The following is a 16090-nucleotide window of genomic DNA, read 5'->3' on the forward strand; positions in this document are numbered from 1 at the left end:
TGAGGAGGCACATTGACCTAGAGGCATAACAGTAGTTAGGCATATTGGCAATAAGCATCACACACCTAGAGAATCACTTTCTCCCCATGCCAGGACTCAGAACCTAGGGTACATCTAGACTCAATGCCTCTGGCAACAGAGGCATGTAGTCTAGACATACCCCTAGACTGAAGCCCAAGTCCAAATGTCTACTCAGCTGTTTTAGCCCTGTAGCATGAGCTCAGGGGCAGAGAGAGAGAGAAACGCCCCCACAAACCACTTAAGGGGGCAGAGCAAGAGGCCAGCAGCTGGTAGACAGAGCTGTCCTGTCCTATGGATGGTTTGTCCAACCCCTCCCCCACTCAAGCCCCACACTTTGGGAGATATGATCCTGGCACCCCCTGCAAACACCATCAACAGTGGGAAGCAAAGACCCAACCCCAGCCTGCTCCACCCCCATCTCTCCGCTACCTGTGGCTGGTTAGTGCGGGGTAGGAGAGTGCAGGTCCAACTCTTCCCCCGGGCGCTACACCCTGGGGAGAAGCGGGGGCTTTGTAGCTCAATGCCACCCCGCACTCACTGGCGGCAGGAAGCAGAGTGGCCCAGGCCCAGCTCGCACAGCTCTGCTGGCTCCCAGCCGCATCGCTGGGGTAGGGCTGTGGGGGAAAGGGTGGAACTCCCCCCACACTCACAGGCAGAAGAGAGCAGAGTCATGTGACTGGGAGCCAAGGAGAAAGCAGACTGGGGCTGCGTCTCTACACGCCAGTGAGTGCACCTCACTACTTCCTCAGGCAGCATCACTTGGGGGAGGAGGCTTGGCGGAAGAGATGGAGCAGGGGCGGCATGGGGAAGAGTTATATGGTGGGTGGTGCCCTTTCTTGTGTCCCTCCCCGGTAAGTCACCACTATGAGATCTCTACGAATCTGAATTAGGGATGGAAGCGGTTAGTCAAATGAATACTCGACTAGTCGCTTCCCCCCTTGCTGCTTCTATCAGAGGCAGCAACGGGGGAGCAGGAGCTGGGAGCTGGCTTAAAAGCTGGTTCCCCCTAGCACCATGTGCACAAGGAGGAGCAGAGGCTCAGCGAAGGACCAGGCACAGACCAGGAATCAGCTGTCCCAGCTGGTGCCCAGTCCCAGACACTGCAGCTCTGCTTTTAAATGTAGTAATAGCCAGGCGGCTGCGGCTCTGCCGTTTCCCCCCTTGTCAACTAATCGAGTAGTTGATGGAAATTCCATCGACTACTCAATTAGCTGATTAAATGAAATTTAACATCCCTAATCTGAATCAGGTAATCTAGTGTCAGACTCACTGCTGTATTGCTGATTTTGGCTATGTAGACGTACACTTTGACCGTGATTCACTTAAATCCAGTCTGCAGAGAGAACCCTCTATCTTCTAGCAAAATACAGGACTATGTAGCACTTTAAAGACTAACAAGATGGTTTATTAGATGATGAGCTTTCGTGGGCCAGACCCACTTCCTCAGATCAAATAGTGGAAGAAAGTAGTCACAGCCATATATACCAAAGGATACAATTAAAAAAAATGAACACATATGAAAAGGACACATCAAATTTCAGAACAGAAGAGGGATGCGGGGGGGAAGGGGAAGGTAAATGTCTGTGAGCTAATGAGATTAGAGGTGATAATTGGAGAAGCTATCTTTGTAATGGGAGAGATAACTAGAGTCTTTGTTAAGACCCCCACGTAAAGTGTTGAATTTTACCCATTAGAAAGATAGCTTCCCCAATTATCACCTCTAATATCATTAGTTCACAGACATTTACCTTCCCCCCCCCCCCCCGCATCCCCCTTCTGTTCTGAAATTTGATTTGTCCATTTCATATGTGTTCTTTTTTTTTTTTAATTGTATCCTTTGGTATATATGGTTGTGACTATTTTCTTCCACTACACCAGACTAACACGGCTACATTTCTATCACTGCTCTATCTTCTAGTGATTCACAGCTGGGAACTCTTTACCCTATGCCATTTTGATAAGAGGCTGGGGGAGGGACAGAAGGACAATCACCACTCTCCTAACTTTAAGTACGGTAGTTAGAGTATTCACCATAGTGAGACCCACATGTCAAGTCCCCATCACTTGAGGAGGATTTGAACTTGCATCTACCAGCTCTCAGGTTACGTTCTTTAAAAGTCATTTGGGCAGAAGAAGGGGAAACAGAAAAAGAGAGCATGCAAAGATGAGAATGGAGTCTGTGGTCCAGTGGTTAGAGTACTAACCTAGGATAGGGAACCCCCTGGATCCCGATAGGGATGTTAGGAAGCGAGTAATTAGCTAATCACGTAGTTGACAGAAATTCTATTAGAGGCAGCAGTGCAAAGGGGACAGGATGGTGCTGGCAGGAACCTCTGTCATGTGTGCATCCGATCTGGGAGACACCTTCAGACCACGTGACAGAGGTGGCTGAATGCCTGTCTCTCCCTGGTTCGTGAATCCATGTTCTCTTTGGGGTTTTTGGCAGGAAACAGGCATCCAGATACCTGGAGGGAAGCAACACTTGTAAACCAGAATTCAAATGGAGGGAACCCAAAACTGTTTTAGCAATCGCATGTGTTTTTAATATTTCAGATTGGCAACACAGAAGCCCAACCTTTGGTGCACAGAAGGTGTTTTGTTGGAAAGTGTTGAACTCCAGTTCAATTACAGGAGTACTTGGAGAGACGTAACTGAAGCAGCTGGTAGTGCGCAGCATGAGAACAGAGTAGCCATTTGCTCAGGTGCAGCTCTTTGCCCTACACACACACACGTACAAACACACACCCCTCCCATATTTTTAACTAGCATGTGGCCTGGCCTTAGGAAACCACCCACTTGAAACAGAAATAAACACGTGATAACTGCATATAGGGATGATTATTAAAATTTCTCAGCATTTTAAGCAGGTCGATCCTGAAGGCTTTTTCCCAAGAGGCAGGAGATAATTATTATTAGAGATATTTATTTGATACAGGTTTTACATAACCTAGAGAAAGTGTTCAGTTTGGTTATAGTAGTCACTTGCTGGTTGTGGCTGCTATATACTCTTTCCTGACCTTTATATAGAAAACCAAAATGAAAGCTTGGCTTGTGTTATTTAAAATCAGGATGAGTACGAAAGATATTAACAAGATTATGACAGATTTCAGCAAAACCAACTCTTGAGAGTTTTTATTTGCTGTTACCAAACTTTGAAATTATGTAAATACCTTTGCCACCCATAAAAGTTAAATTTAAGTGTTACTATTATGGTGTTAATTTGTTTCCCATAAAGAAAGGAATATAACTGAAAACTTTACCAACATCAAAAACAGTGAAACGGCAATATATTTATATCTCCTCTTCATTATAGCCATGAACACGATGCAAGGTTGATAATAATCAAATCAATAATATAGCCTCTTGTTTCTCACTGAAAAATTAAATTAACTACTAGCTACAATCAAGGATGAAATATTAATGCCTGAGGGTACCCCTCTATATAGTACAAGATGTTTTATGAAAAGTTCTAGTTCCAAGCTTTCAGATTATGAAGCAAAACTAGGGTTGCTAGATGGCTTAACCAAAAATACCAAACACTTCCCCTCCCCCACCAAAATAAAAAACACCGGGAAAAAAATTCTGTTGAGAAAAAAAAGCAGGGAAATCAAAGTTGTTGAGTAAAAAGGGGGGAGGGTGTGAAAGGACCCCAAGAGCAGTAATTAAGCAACAAACAAATAAATAAATAAATCAGCATGCCCCTTTAAGAAGAGGTTTTTTTTGCCAGAGGCAATCTTATTTTTCTGCTCCAGCCACAAGACAAGCTCCTGCGGAACCAGGTAAGCAGGGGGTGGGGAGGCGTCAAGGGAGGTCTGGCAGGGGGTCTGGGGCTGGTTGCTGAGTGTGTTGTAGGGTTGCCAGGTGTCCGGTATTTTTGCCTCCTGGAAGGGGGAAAAAAATCAGAAAACACGGGACATTTTAGGTGTCCGGTATTTTCTGATTTTTTTTTTTTACCGGACAGGAGCTGAAAATACCAGACTATCTGGATCAATACCGGACACCTGGCAACCCTAAGCAAAACTGAATAATCCCAGACAGGGTGAATTCAGTGAGACGTCCTACACTAAAACCGAAGATACTTCCAAGCTGCATGTTAGGTGGACAGCATCAACTTGTAATCTTTACACAACAGAGACCTGTGTAATCTGCTGGTCCTGCTTCCAGCACTCTGTGTAGACGGAGCTTGGTCCTGCCTTGAGGGCGGGGGGCTGGACTCGATGACCTCTTGAGGTCCCTTCCAGTCCTATTATTCTATAATTCTATAGTGCAGAAGGACACTAGCATGGCATTCAAGGAATGACAATCACCTGCTCTCCTCTTCCTAGAACCCATGCAGAGTGGCACTATTCTGGTATGTTCACAGCTTTCCAACCTCACACAAGATAGAGAGAACATGGCAATGAGACAAAAGGGGTAGTACTATAAAATATGGATATTCTTAGGAAATTACAATTCTACATGCTTTGAAATGGTAATATGTTGCAAGTTATAACATATACTAGAATCCGGATTTAATAGCAAAGGAACTGACATTAAGCTTGAAAACAGAAACTGCAGCTTTCATCAGCCGTTCATAGCCTGAAGAAAACTAAGCACAGCAAAAACCACAGACCGTTGTGGTCTTATAAAAAATAATCAGGATTGTGTGACATTCCTGGCTTGTGTTTTTGGCAGTCCACAGCACCCAAGCACAGAATGATCAAATATGGTCATTTGATTACAAACTAACCGAATTCAGACCCGAGCAGCAATTGCGAGTACCTCAGGAGCATGTGAAACACAGCGTACTGCAGAACTTACCCAAGAGAATAGGACAAAAAGGCAATGGGCAAAATGCTATTTTCGAATTTCTAAGAAGGTCTAACTATTAACAAGATCTTAGCCTTAAGCATTTCTGTGTTTCCCATTACCCTGGAGTCTGAGCACTGCAGTGGAGTGCAAATAAAATAATGTAAAAGGACAGGTGGTGTCCCTCGAAAAACAACAAAGATTTTACTAGCTCAGAAAGTGCCTCTCACACAGGAGACTCAAGTTTTGATTTCATCTTCTACTTTTGATTTTAATGGTTCAGGCACCCTGCATTAGAAAAAGGTTATCACTTACTTCATAGGAAGTCTTGAAGAACTCCTCCCTGGAACCAGCAATTCCAACTTCAGTAAAAACTGATAGAAAGCAGCTGAGTAGAGGATACCTCTGTCAAAGAAAAAAAATTAAGGTATCAACACCAGCTGTTGTATCTGTAACATTGAAGAATAACAACTAATATATCAGAGCACTCTAGAAGGTACTACACCTGTAAATGCAATGCAAACATACTGGCTAAATAATGTTGCATCATCTGCCAGCAACTTGTGTGCACTGAGCATAAGCCCCCATTATTGCTTCTAACTGCATATTTCAAGTAGCTGAGGGCTTTGATGATGAAGGCTGTAGTGCTATTGGTGCTGACAATGTATTAGGGTTTGAGGGCTCATTATACAAAAAAACTAACAGTACTTTCTCCTTTCTAACTGCTATTATTCTATAGAGACCAAGCATGTGTGTCTCATTCACCCTTAATTCTACAGCCACTGCAGTACCTCAACTCTAAGGACACTGAAAATCCAAATCCATAAACTGGTTAACAGAGAGAATAAGAGATAAAATTCAATAACCACATCCAATATCAGGTAGAGGAGGTCCAAGGTCACTCTTGGTCAAACCACTGGGGTAGCTTTGGTGATTTTATTTAAATAGAGAATTGAAAAAAAAAGTGGGCCTATAATATATAAAAGGCATATAATGTTGATTATATCAACACTGTCACCGTCCATTTGAGATAAAATTCATGGCATTAAGCATATGGTAATTGCAGGATGTTTCAAACATTCAGCTCTCTGTGAAAAGCTGAGCGTTTGAAGATGAGGATTTATAAATTGCAAATAAAAGAACTGGTCTCTAGTGATATCAAGCAAATGAGCAGCATGTTGGCAGATATTAAATCCTACTGCATAAATAATCCCCTTAAACATGTATCAGCGAAACCCGACAGTGAATTTATAAATGTAGCCATCCCTCATGTTTAATACAAAATAATTTAACTAAACAAAGGGTAGGAAACACAGTGGTCAACCATCTTCCATCTGGCAGCCTTTCATTACCTGGAGCAGACAGTGACTAATATAGACCACAGTAAAATTAATATGGGGTAAGTTAAATCAGTCTAACCAATCTGGAATGTCAATTTCCACCACACTAATCAATGCAGTTTAAACAGCAATCTGGTCATGACCCAGTACCTTAGGTACTGTAATCTGTGCATGGTATCTCTGACCCTAGGTGAAGTTTAGAAAGTTGTAGATCAGGGTTGGGCAATAATTTTTGAGGGGAGGGCACTCCAAGAATTTGGTAAGTGGTCAACTTTTCTATGGAGGGGATGTGTGGGGTCTGGGACGGAGGTTTGGTACAAAAGGAAGCTTGGGGCAGGGGACTAAGGTACAGGCGAAGGTGTGAAATATGAGAGTTTAGATGAAGGAAGAAGTTGTGTCCTGGAGCAGCAGTTTGGGGTGAAGGACCCAGGAGAAGGTATGGGTGCAAGAGAGGATTCTGGCCTGGGGAAGGCCTGTAGGAGTGGGTGCAGGGTCTGGAAGGGAGTTGTGACCTGGGGCGGAGGGCTGCAGAGGGGTTTGGTTTGGTTGGCAGGGAGTTGGGGTGTGGGAGGCGGTGGGGTGCCAAAAGCAGGCTGTGGCTAGGACGTGCCTTACATATGTGGCTCCCAGCCAGCAGTCCAGAGAGACCCTCAAACAAGCTCCCAGCCTGCCAGCATCCCCAGATCACTCAAAGCAGCTGGCTGTTCCATATGGTTTTCTTCATTGCGCACCAGGGCCGTAACAAGGGTGAAGAGAGTGAGGCACTTGCCTTGGGCGCATAGCTGAGGGGGCGCAGAAAAGACAGCTACTACGCTGTCTTTGCTCGTGCCTTGTGGCCACATCAGCACCCCATCCCATGCCAAGGACGGTCTTGCCTCAGGCACCAAATTAGCTAGTTATGACTCTGTTGCACACTGGGGGGGGGGGGGAGAGAAGCTTCGAACACTGCCCCCAGCCCCAGCTCAATCTCCCAGCTCCTATTGGCCAGAAACAGGCCAATGGGAGCTAAGAGATTGTGCTAGGGGCAGGGGCTGTGTGCAAAGCCTTCCCCCATCCTCAGTGCAGAGAGCCACATGGTGATCAAGGATCCTGTCAGCGTGGGACAGATTTAAAGGCTTAGTGGGCTAGATCCAGCCTATGGGCTATATCTTGCTCCCTCCTGTTGTAGATTGTATGAACTCAGGTTTTCTGAGTATATTATATGTCACCTATGGAGGAAGAGCTTCCATTTCCTGGTCTGTCAATTTTCCAGCCATATTGCAGAAAAGATTGCAAAAAATATTTAAGTGTATTTAACAGACTTACATGTTCACTCAAAGTCAAGAGAGCATGCAGAAGAAGCAACATTAAGCACACCTATAAAATATTAAGCACAGATGTGAAAGTGGGTAACCCTTTCCAAAGAGTAAGTAGGCTCCTACGGCAAGGCACACACACCCATGGAAGGAAGTCTCCGACAGTGACCAGATGCCCAGCTTGCAACCTAAGACAACCACCAACTTCACAGCCCACAACAGAAACACTAACCCAGGAACCAATCCCTGCAACAAACCCCACTGCCACACATCTACCCTAGTGACACCATACGGGATCTAATCACATTAGCTATACCATCAAATGCTCATTCCATCAAATGCTCCGCACCAGGATCTCCACACCTACACATCTACTAACATAATGTAAGCAGTTATGGGTCAGCAATGCCCCTCTGCCATGTGCATCGGACAAACCTGTCTCTACACAAAAGAATAAATGGAACAAATCAGACATCATGAAGGGTAGCATATAAAAAAAATTCAGTGGGAGAGCACTTTAACCTCCCTGGACACACAGTTACTGACTTGCAAGTTTCCATTCTCAGGCAAGAGCAAAACTTTAAAAACAGACTGCAACAAGAAACTGCTGAGCTGGAATGTATATGCAAATTTGACACCACCAAAAGATGTTTAAACAGATACCCTTCAGGTATTCTCACCTTCTCATCACTGTTGGAGGTGAGCTACATCCACTCTGATGTAATCAGCACTAATGTCACACTCCCATCTCAGTATCCCTTCCTTTTTTCTTTTCTCTTCAAGCCTCTGAGGAAGTGAGTTGTATCTCATGAAAGTTTATGCCCTTGTACATTTGTTAGTCTTTAAAGTGCCACTGGACTCCTTGTTTCAGCAGAAACAGACTAACCTGGCTACCACTCTGAAACTGTTTTAAAAAGACATGAATAGAAAACTTTTCCTTCATAAAGTTTTAGTATAAGAACATAAGAATGGCCATACTAGGTCAGACCAAAAATCCATCCAGCCCAGCATCCTGTCTGCTGACGGTGGCCAATACCAGGTGCCCCAGAGGGAGTGAACCGAACAGGTAATGATCAATCCATCTTACGCCTACCATCCATCTCCACCCTCTGATAAACTGAGGCTAGGGACTCTTTTAAACCCTGTTATAGTCCTAGCCTTCACAACCTCCTCCGGCAAGGAGTTCCATAGATTGACTGTGCGCTGTGTGAAGAAGAACTTCCTTTTATTTGTTTTAAACCTGCTGCCCATTAATTTCATTTGGTGGCCCCTCGTTCTTATATTATTGAAACAAGTAAATAACGTTTCCTTATTCACTTTCTCCACACCACTCATGATTTTATAGACCTCTATCATATCAGCCCTTTTCCAAGTTGAAAAGTCCTAGTCTCTTTAATCTCTCCTCATATGGGACCCATTCCAAACCCCTAATCATTTTAATTGCCCTTATATATAATATATAAAAAATGAGTCAGTTTTCCCCTAATATCAACCTCTAGCAAGCAAATGCATTATATTGTCCAAAAGCCTAGTCTACTATTCATTGAATAAAATGTACGCACATAGAACTGACAAAAGGAATTTGCACGATGGAAAGTTGGCCAGCTAATTCTATTACTCTACCATTAAAAGGGATGTTAGCTAGAAAAGCCAAAACAAAGCCGCACTTAAATGTATTTTAGCAGACAGAGCACCGGTCTGGGATTTAGGAGATCTAGATTCTAATCCCAGCTCTGCCACTCACCTGATGGATGACTTTGGGCAATCCACTTCACACCTTATCTGCAAACTAAGGGTAGTGATGTGTATCTCCTTGGTAAAGTGTTTTGAGATTTACTGATGAAAAGCACGAGAAGAGCTAGGTAATATCGAGCACATCAGTGCAAAAGAATTAATGCACCAAATATACATTTCATGCTGAAATAAAACAGATGCTAAGCTATTCTTCCCCAGAGTAAAATAATCCTAATAGCTTTTTTTTGTTCAAATCATTATTTCTAATTAGATCAGCTGTTAGTTGATGGCTTCAGTTATGTTTTGGAGCACAATGAATATGCGACAAATCACCCCACACATGTTTTAGAAATCATTTTCTATTCTACATCTATTTACAGTAATATAATTGCTTTCAAAACCACAGCCCATAAACAAAATATACACCCTAAGGTGTGCCTCTTTACTCAGATAATGGAAACAGAATATCCATACACTGTGCTTGCCATCTTAGAGCAAATTAGAGTACAATTTTCTCCTACCTCCTCAAGTACAAAGCAGACCATTCATTATAAAAAAACCAACTTAAGTTGTATACTGCTGCTAAGTGATATAGGCATTTTCCTATATGTTCAAGGCAAGCTTTCTGTGAACAAACCAAATAATCAATAGTAACAAAGAGCTGAAAGATTCCTGACAACCCTAATGGCCTTTGAGTCAGACAGGAGACAAAATTACACCTTTTGTGAAGTCAAAATTACACCTGGGTTTCACTAAAGAATAAGGTATATTCATGAAAAACAGGCTCATGAATGGCTACTAGTCAAAATGGTCAAGGGTTTAACCCCATGCTCCAGGTGTCCCTAAGCTCTGACTGCCAGAAGCTGGGAGTAGAGGACAGGCAATGGATCACACGATAATTGCCCTATTCTGGTCATTCCCTCTGAAGCACATGGTGATGGTCAGAAGAAAGGATACTGAACTAGATGGAGCCAATATGGCCATTATCTTGTTCCTCTTTACAGTGTGTGTTCTAAAAAATTGTCCCCCTCCTCTATTCTTTGGGCTGCTACTGCAGCATGGACTGGAAAATCTCCAGTCATCAACAGAATTCCTTCCCTATGTATCATCCAATATGCCAAAGCTCTGATCTCTCAGACCATAATACCTCAAGTAGTTCTGCACAATTAAAGCCAGACTGATAGACTAACTGTCACAGAGTATCACAGAGAGAAAATTATTTTTAAACCTGTTTTATCTGCAATCCAGAGTTAGACAGTTAACAGTGTTTTGAACCGAGAGAATATATTTCCTTTTTAAAAGGCAAAACTACTGCAGCTTCTCCACCCTCCACAACCTAGGTTTTACAAGAAAACCACTGTTGTGCTCTTATTCTCCTTTGCAATGCTGTATCAAAATGTATTCACTGACTCAGAAGGATAATAGGGCCATGTATACAGTAAGAAAGCTATGCATTTCCTACCAGCAATGGAAGCTATAATTTGTATTCCTCTCTTATGGCCCTTTTAATACACATTTTTATTGTGCTGGCAAACAAGTTAAATTTCCATATTTCCCTTGCTTTATTTATTCCATATTTAAAAGAAGAAACAAATGAATCTGTTGAATCATGGAGGTCAATACCACATCAACAGATTAATGGCAAGATTTATGATTTGTCAGGTTATTTTATACCTTTCGTGTATTCCTGTAACAATTACATTTCAGAAAGCTTGTAAATATCTTAAGGGTAAATTTAAATATCTAGGCATGCAATTCTGGGCAACACAAGCGCCACGCTGCATAGTAAAACTCCAGAATTAATTAGGCTTTTAGTTGTTCCCATCTTCGATCAGTTTAAAATGGAAATACAGGTAGTCCCTGACTTACGAACAGGTTAGGTTCCAAACACCTGGTCGTAACTCGATTTGTTCGGAAGTGGGAATACGTGCTGTTCGTAAGCGCAGATTGTGCGTTCGTAACTTGGGGACTGGCTGTAATGTGCTTAATGGGAACTTGGTCATAAGTACGAACAGTCGTAAGTCGACGCGTTCGTAACTTGGGGACCGGCTACATTTGTACTATTTGTTTGAGAATAAAAATCACTTTTTTTAAGATGGCGATTTGATTCTTGTGTCCTGGAAGGTCTGTCTGTCTCTGCGTGCCTCAGACTGAGAAGTCAGCTACCAGAAACTTGCAGCTTATTTTTCTCTTTTCTTTTTTCAAACTCTTTTTGGGCAAAAGAGCTTGGGATACCCCTGGTGAATGGGTTCAAATGTTCACCCCTGGTTTTTAGGGATAAAAATGTCTTGATGGTAGCAGCAATCTCCCAAAATCTGTGTATTGTGATTCTGGGGGGAAGGTTTTTTGTTTTGTTTTTTCTTTTGAGCTCTTTACAGGCCCCCCCTCATCCTCTGCATTCAGAGGGCATGTCGACACTGCAGAGGGTTTTTGGTTTTTTCCCCCTCAGAAAAACAGCCATTTTTCCCCCCAAAAAATCTATTATGTCCACACTGCAATCATGTTCTTTTGAAAAAAAAAAATCGAAAGAACAGAGGGGTTTTTCTAGTATTAATAAACCTCTTTCTATGAGGAAGAAGCCTTTTTCCGAGAGAGTTCTTTCGTAAAAAGGAGGTTGTAGACTGGGAAGAGGGAGTTCTGAGGAAAGAGGAAAAAGCACAGGTGCTCCGGTGGCCACTCCATCCACAGTAATCACAGCTTAAATGCAAGATAGCGTCCACACTGAATGGACGCTATCTTTTGAAAAAGGAAATCACTTTTTCAATGCACTTTTGCTGTGTAGACGCTCTCTTTCGGAAGATTTTTTTGGAAGATCTCTTCTGGAAAAGCTTCTTCCGAAAGAAGCCTGCAGTCTAGACGTAGCCAGAGTGGGGAACAGCCTGACTTGTTTGGTGTTCGCTCAGAGATTAGGGCTAGGTTTCATGCATACTGGCTCCTGAGTGCAAGTGTGGCGCATCCACCACCTCCCATTTCATCCTCCCAACCCCGCAAGAGCCGCAGGCGAAGGTGATCCTGCGACAACCTGGTTTTAGAACACCTGGACTGCCTTTGTTCTCTCAAACAGAACTTCGAGAAGGAGCACCAGGAGTGCCATGCTGACTGGGAGCTGAGGACAATGATCTGGGAGCAGCTGTCCCACCAGCACGAGGCCCTGTGTTCCTCCATCACCACCACCATGGAGAGCCTGGTTGCAGCTATCCATCGGTCCACCAGCCACCCTGCCCCGCCATCTCCCAGCCCCCAGCATCTGCTCCCCCCAAGTTGGACTAGAGAGGTTTAACCTGTAATTGAAAGCCACACTAAAATAAAGCAAACATAAATGACAGTTAATTGTTTTTCCAGAGGATAACGGAGGCTAGATGATTAAGTTTGATTTGGTTTGTGGTCAGCTAATCTGGAGCCTCAGCTTGTGGAATTATCCCATCAAATACCACAAAATGAATAGGATTTTGATAGGTCTGTCATGGAAGGGAGACCAGCTAGGTCCAGCAGTGGGTAGTATTGGTGTTTCAGTAGGTGGCACCAATGAATCAATGCCCCAGAACACTTTTCAAAGTGTCTACAATGAGGGTGGAAGACTTTAAATATAGAATACTTAGAAATAAGAACTTCTAAACAGGGAATCAAAGAAGACAATTGGTCAGGGCATTTAATATTAAGTGTAGTTCTGAGAAGGAGCTCTCCTCTTTGGTGTGGATTTGAGTAGCATGTCAGCTCTAAAAAATCTTGTGCACAGAAGAGAAAATAATCCTATGACTTCCCGATGTCACTGTGTTCCCTCAAACAGAACTTCGAGAAGGAGCACCAGGAGTGCCATGCTGACTGGGAGCGGAGGACAATGATCTGGGAGCAGCTGTCCCACCAGCAGTATGTCTACACTGCCAGGTTTTTTTGGCAGAAGATACGCAAATCTTGCTCTCATTTTAATATCTTCTGCTGATCCTCTTTGCGGAAGAGGTTTTGCTGTTAAAATGCCCCGTGTAGATGGAGCCATTTGTCAAAAAAAAAAAACCCTTTTGCGCAAGATCCATTATTCCTCAAAAAGTAAGGTTTACAGGATCTTGCGCAAAAGGGGTTTTTTCCAACAAACGGCCCCATCTACATGGGGCTTTTTATTGCAAAAATCTCTTCCGCAAAAAGGATCGGCAGAAGATATGCAAATGAGAGTGCGATTTGTATATCATCTGCTGAAAAAAATGAAGTGTAGATGTAGCATATGAGCAGGGAACAGCAAATAGTAAAGGCTTTAATTTAAGAACTCATAAGACAGCCATACTCCCAGCTCCCAGCCTCCAGCAACCTCTGCTACTGGGGCGCTCTCTTTCAGGGGCTCTCGGGTCTGGCAACATCCATGGTCCTACTGGACCATGGATGTTGCCAGACCAGAGAATTCTGGACCAGGGAGGTTCGACCTGTATTATAAAAAAAAAAGCCAGACTGGGTCAGAGCAAAGGTCCATCTGGCCCAGTGGCCAGCACCAGATGCCCCAGAGGGAGGGAACACAACAGGTAATCCTCACGTGATCCCTCTCCTGGGGGAAAAAGTTTGCTTTGCTCTTGCACTGACTGGATCCATCCCTGCCTCAGGATATCCCCTGCTTGTGGAATACAGTATCAAGGGAAAAAACTCACAAAGGTCATAAAAACCATCCAAAAAAGCCTATTTTAATTGGTTTCATATAAAGTCATACAGGTTAATCCAGTATGGCACTGCAGGTGAGACACTGCCTTAAATTTCCTCAATGGGTTTTCACCAATAGGGTGTTATATAGTGAACAGTGCCCCCCTTTGGGTTCTAGTCTAGTTAACCAAAGCCCCAGACATGCAAGCACAGTGCCTTAGTTTGGGAGAAGGAGGGGAACTCATCTGTCTTCTCTGTCCAGGACCCTCTTCTGAAGCCCAGGCCTCCTATCATCTGTGGAAGGATTCCTTATGTGGACTCAGAGTCCTGGCTGAGGTCAAACTGCTGCAGCTCTTCTTGGGAGTGGTGTATAGTTCCTCAGCGACCAGGACCTCTGCTGCTCTCAGGCCTTCCCGGGCTTTGCCTCTGACAGCCTTTCAGATGCTACTTTCTCAGAGCACCTCCTAAGACCCCCTTTCTGGTGAACTCAACCAGCATCCCCTGAAAAGTCTGTCTTCTCAGAAGCCTGTGTGTGTGTTCCAGGGCTCTTTCACTGAACCCTCCAAAGCCTTTACCAAGCCCAGGTGCTCCTAATTAATGGATGTCCAGCTACTTAGTCAATTAACTATCAACAGGCAAAATCTGCATTGGCACATTCTCCTTAGTGGAACCTGCCACAGATGATAGGCTCTCTCACATACAGCATAATTAGCTTTAATTGTTTTCTGGTCTTGGATGCAGAGTACTGTTTGTGTTTATTCTTGTAAAAGAGGCATAACTAAGTGTTTGTCACCAGAACCAGGATGTCCCAGGAGAATCTCAGGCCAGCCAACTCACTTCTGCTTTTTGTCTGCATCTGTTTGTCCCAGATAACTTTATTAACAGACAAAGACAATCATACTTTTGGCCTCAGAAGAAAGAGAACAATCATAACACAGCCTATTAACCTCTTAATCTGGAATAAGACTTGGTTTCTGAGCTGGATTCTAGATACAAATAAATTCACTTAGATGTAGACAACTCAGGGTCTAACTCTCCACTAGCAGTCCTTGGTCTGTACGGTCCAAAATCCTGGATTTATTTTTATTTTCTTAACCAGTAGCGTGATGTTTATTCTCTCTTTGTAGTGTTTCAGAAAAAGGATTTTTCTCTCCCTTGTCACCCAGGAAGCGACAAGATTCAACACGTGTAGCCTCATTAAGGATGTCGTTGCTCCTTCCTTGTTACACTTAACAAATCAGAAGTGGATTTGTTAAGATATACAGTAAAACTCCATTAGTCCGGCATCCAATGCTCTGGGACTCCTGATGGTCCGGCACCATCAGGAACCCGGAAGTGCTGGGGCAGCCGGACAGGCTTCCCCCATTCAGCTGCTGCTGAAACTGACCAGCTGACCTGTTGAAGAGCTGCAAGGAATATGAACCATTGTAATGGGTCTGCACATTTTCTCTATGGCTATGTCTAGACTGCAAGCCTCTTTCGAAAGAGAGCGTCTAGACTGCACGCGGAACTTTCGAAAAAGCAAGCCGATTTTTCGAAAGAAAGCAACAAGTGAGTCTGGATGCTCTCTTTCTAAAAAGCCATGTTTGCTTTCAAGAACGCCTTTTTTCAAAAGAGCACTTTCGAAAAAAGGTGTTCTTCCTCGTGAAATGAGGTTTACCGCCGTCGAAAGAAAAGCCGTGTTCTTTCGATTTAATTTCGAAAGAACGCGGCTGCAGTCTAGACGCAGGTGAAGTTTTTTCAAAAAAAGGCTACTTTTTTCGAAAAAACCCCTGAGTCTGGACACAGCCTGAGGTATTATTTCTCCACAAGATTTTCCTATTACAATTGCTCCATTAAATGCAACAAGGAGATCCAAACTTTGCCACCTCATCACATACTGCTTACTGTTGCTTAGCATTCACTTCTAGATTTAGATGGGTCTTTTAAACCATGCATACTTGGATTTACAGGCCAAAAATAGTTTTAATCTGATATATGTTAAGATGAAAAAGACTACAGGGGCTACTGCAGTGACTAATGTCATGATTATGAGGGTGAGCCAGCAGCCTGGGGACTAAGGGGTTAACTACACCTAACCAGGTGGAGTGGTCAATAGGAATGTAGGTAGGAATTTCAAACTGGGACAAAAGAATTTAGGTTTTTTCCCCTCTTTTGTCCCTGTGAGTTCTCTGCAGCTACAGAGAGGGACAAACATGTCTCTCTCTCTCTCTCTCCAAAAAACAATTCTTCACTTTCTGTAAGTAGGGTAAAGTTTAGATAAATCCATTAGATTTTCTTATTTTACAGTTT

The 16090-nt window shown here is 43.4% G+C and overlaps 1 protein-coding gene across 7 annotated transcripts in view; it reads right to left on the reverse strand.

Moving 5' to 3' along the window:
* Positions 1 to 16090, reverse strand: part of APBA2 (amyloid beta precursor protein binding family A member 2) — a 186419-nt gene that overhangs the window by 156396 nt on the left and 13933 nt on the right. For 6 of the 7 annotated variants that reach the window (XM_089781882.1, XM_089781878.1, XM_089781881.1 and 3 more), the window contains exon 2: positions 5125 to 5214. The gene's annotated coding sequence lies outside the window, so the exon portion shown is untranslated. Of the gene's footprint in view, positions 1 to 5124; positions 5215 to 7454; positions 7483 to 16090 lie in introns of those variants that run through there. The other variant, XM_089781880.1, reaches the window with a different exon arrangement.

The sequence above is a fragment of the Pelodiscus sinensis genome, chromosome 14 (assembly GCF_052426305.1).
Source record: "Pelodiscus sinensis isolate ZL-2025 chromosome 14, ASM5242630v1, whole genome shotgun sequence".
NCBI lineage: Eukaryota > Metazoa > Chordata > Testudines > Trionychidae > Pelodiscus > Pelodiscus sinensis.